The 3,612-nt window shown below is 46.0% G+C and overlaps 1 long non-coding RNA gene across 1 annotated transcript in view; it reads left to right on the forward strand.

The window, feature by feature from the left end:
* Positions 1–3,019: 3,019 nt before the first annotated feature.
* The window catches only part of LOC108444816, a 2,590-nt gene continuing 1,997 nt past the window's right edge, over positions 3,020–3,612 (forward strand). Inside the window, exon 1 of the long non-coding RNA XR_001859518.1 lies at positions 3,020–3,273. This is a non-coding gene — a long non-coding RNA (uncharacterized LOC108444816). The remainder of the gene's footprint in view (positions 3,274–3,612) is intronic.

Consider the following 3,612-nt stretch of genomic DNA (forward strand, 5'->3'; position numbering starts at 1 on the left):
TTTTTTTGTAATGCCACTGCCATTCCTTGATTTTGAAGGCCTGATTAAAGCTAGCTCAGGCTTCTCAGGTTTCAAGCTGTGTTCACATGCTCTGATATTTTTTCCTCTATAATTGAGGTTAAAAAAAAAAAAAGGTGGTAACAGGTTAACAAACGTTGGGCCTGTTGCTGTCTTAGGATCAGGGAGTTGATGACAGCTCATAGAAACCTTTAGCAAAACACAGACCTGTGTTACAGAGCACTTGGGGTGCCCTCCTGGGGCAAACCAAAGGTGACAAACTTCTTCATTCCCCATCAGGTGATCCCTTACTAAAATTACAGTGGTATCCATACCTAGGCACACTAATCTTTCATTTTTTTGTATCAAGGGGTACAGAAATTCCCCAGGCTAAGGAGCCTCCCACTACAATTATCTGTGCTTCATCCAAATCTTTTCTGTGTGAGCTTGACCATGTTGCAGAAGAGCTGCCCATGTAGAGGAAAGGCTGTGTGGAGCCAGGGAGCTGCTTACAAGATCTTGTAGGGCCATCCACTTGAGCTGGGGACAATGGGAAACTGGCAGTGATGACAGGAGGGAAAGTCATGCAAGTGGCTTGTGTGATGCTGAGCAGAGGCAGCTGGCACTGGGAGCTGGGGATGCTGGTCCAGTAGGTCACTGCAGCTGGTAGATGTCCATCAGCAAACTCAGATTTTTTTCTGAGGGAACCAGGGTTCTCTCTGCTCCCCCCCTCCCCTGCTTTTTAGGGGGAAAAGTTGAAAGTTTGAAGTTACAATTGAAAATACAAGAGGAATATCTGTCAGCATAACATAGCCCTGAAATACATTGCCAAATTCTATGTATTGCACCCTGGTTGTAAAAGTGCTGAGAGGTCAGGACTTGCAGATTGCATCACCCTCGGAAAAGAGGCCTCCACCCTGAGAATGTGCTCTGTTCTCACTGTAATGTGAACCAGTGACTAAGTCACTGCAGCTTTGATTTTTATTTTCTTTTTTTTTCTTTTAGCAACTTGGGGTTTTTTAATTAGAGGTCTCTGTTCCCATGCCTGCCAAGGTCAAGATCAAATTCTGTGATCCAGCCAGTAGACAAATAATGATGCGATGTAACTGCAGATAAAACAGTGTTCAATACTGAGAAATGTGAGCATCAAAAACCTCTAAGTAGGCAGCAAGCAATCTCTTAAAAATAGCTAATCTAAAAATAAGAGATTAGGGAGGCAGCACTCCAGAAGAGCAGTTAAGGAGCTTACACTGGAGACTAAGAACAGCTCTCTATCTGCAAAGTGTCTTTGCCTTTAGGCAATAAATAAGCCTTAGGCCAGGGGCAGGGTCTCTTCTGTATCTGCTCACTTGCAGAGCTTAAGGCAGTCTTAGTCCGATGCTTCATCCAAGGAATTCAGGGCTGTCTTCAGCTCACTCAGGAACACAGTGTATGAAATCGTGCTCCAGCAGGGCAGAGGTCTTGTGGGGTTCTCCTGCCTCAGTCCAAGCCCAAGGCTTCTGTTTACCTTCTCCTGAGCTGTGTGAGCACTGGAAATGGAAAAGCAGGCTGAGCTGCAGCACTGCCAGCCCTGGAAGCGGCATGGCTCTTCCCACTCCTAAAGGCTGGACTCTCCATACTTGTGGCAGGTCATGGATAAATGCAACTAGAAGGACACCAGCAACACCAGCCCAAAGTCAGCAATAAGGCTCCAATCTCTTTAAACAAAAAACATTGCTGGCTTAAACCTTCCAGTAGTAGTGGGGGCTTTTGGAGCTGTGAGGATTGAAGTGGGAGGCCAGAATGATAATTTGCTCTTCCTTCTGAGGTGCTCATGTAGATTCATTGCACAACAGCATGTTCTCAGTGTTGGTGACACTGGATCAGGGCAGCTCATGTGGATACTCAAAATCCAGCTGAAGGCTGACCAGGCTGAAGGGAAGATCAGTTTATGCATTAGAACTTCACTCTGCCAGGTTTAGCTTTGCTTCCCTCTTGATCTTCAGCCTGGCAGACAATTTCCATCGTGCTTCTACTCTGCTGACAGCTCAGAAAAGGAAAGCCCAAACCCCCCCTCCTACTGCTGAAAGCCCAAGCAGTGAAAAGAAGCTTTTCCTTTTGTTCTGGTATAACTGCCAGGCGTTCCAGGGAAACCAGCACGACTTTGTGAGCATTTCACAGGAAAAAGCCCTGCCCTGCCCTGCCCTGCCCTGCCCAGGTGGATTTCTGGAGAATAGCTGGAGGCCAACATCTCTCTGAGCATATTCTTGCCACTTTCCATGAGCAGCGTGTCTCTGCAGAGAGCTACAGCTCAACAGTGTCTCTCTCATGTAGGAGCACTGGCACAAGCCTGACTTTTGGAAGCATTTAGTCCTTTAGCTATGACTCACACAGAATGTGGGGATTAGAAGTAGACACACCTTGAAGAAACCTCACAGAGGGCCAGACTTCATCCAGAAATTATGGGAAAACGTGTAACTACTCCAAAAAAAAACCCCAAAAGCCCCATTGTACCGCACCACAATATATGGGGCAGGGAGTAAGACTGTCAAATCAAGAAACACTGAATGGGACCAGAATGGAGCCTCCCTTTTAAGTTATAAAGACGCTCTCCTAGAATTGGTGGGCGAAATTAACACCAAAGCCATTGTCAAGTCTATGTCCTATGAGTGGGAGCTCAATTAAAGTAAAATTATATGCTCACAACTGCAAAAACTATTTAGAAGTTCCCTGAAACAATACAGTGGAGAGCTGCTGAGGGAGCAGATAATGCTGTGTGAGAGCAGAGGGTGATTTCTTTGGGCACTGTATAATCTCTGTCCTTCAGTTTCACTATTCATCATAACCCCACCTGCAGAACACCAGCCCTTTAGATCAAAGACCTGACTCTTTACTTTTATCTGGCTTCTAGGAAAAACAGGGCCAATGTGGATGTATTTCTCTCAGGTTACTTTTGAACTCTTCGATCCAATCTCTAACAGATTGATAGGTAATGATCTCAGAGCTGGTGTGCTTGTGGAACAAAAGCCTGCTACTGGTCAGGGAAAGTAGCAGTGTAGAATGCCAAGGGAGTGAGCTCAGCTCCTAAACACGGGAGGTCTTCCAGTGGAGAGAAGTGCATAATTACTGCAACTGACACTTCTTGTTGTATCTCCATGCTATATCAGGCGCTGGAAGATCCAGGCAAGAAGCCAGACTGTGACTGTTCCCCTGTGACTGTTTACTTCAAGTGACGCTGGAAGCATCTTTTGGAAATTCCCCAAAGGCTCAACAGCATGAGAACATGACGTATCCTTGGTGAGTATTTATGTGTGTACAGACTGATGAAGGTCCAGCTGTAACAATTTCCATCCAGATCCTAGGAATACAAGAACAGGAAACTCAGACTCATGCTCCCTGCCAGAATCAAAGGAGTCCAGTTGCTGGCTGGTGTGTATAGTGACTAAGAAGCTGAAGAGACTGTTGATCACCAGCTTCAAGAGTGCAAGGGGATAAACAGCAGAGGATAAACCAATGGTTAAAGGGCTATTCTGCCCCAAAGCAAGACTGAGACATGAGCTTAGGTACTCCAAATGCCTCTGTTTTACATGCATTGTTCATCAGGACTGCAAAGGGCAGCAGCCCAGGCAGAGTGAT

This window comes from Corvus brachyrhynchos, unplaced genomic scaffold, assembly GCF_000691975.1.
Source record: "Corvus brachyrhynchos isolate BGI_N302 unplaced genomic scaffold, ASM69197v1 scaffold312, whole genome shotgun sequence".
Taxonomy (NCBI): domain Eukaryota; kingdom Metazoa; phylum Chordata; class Aves; order Passeriformes; family Corvidae; genus Corvus; species Corvus brachyrhynchos.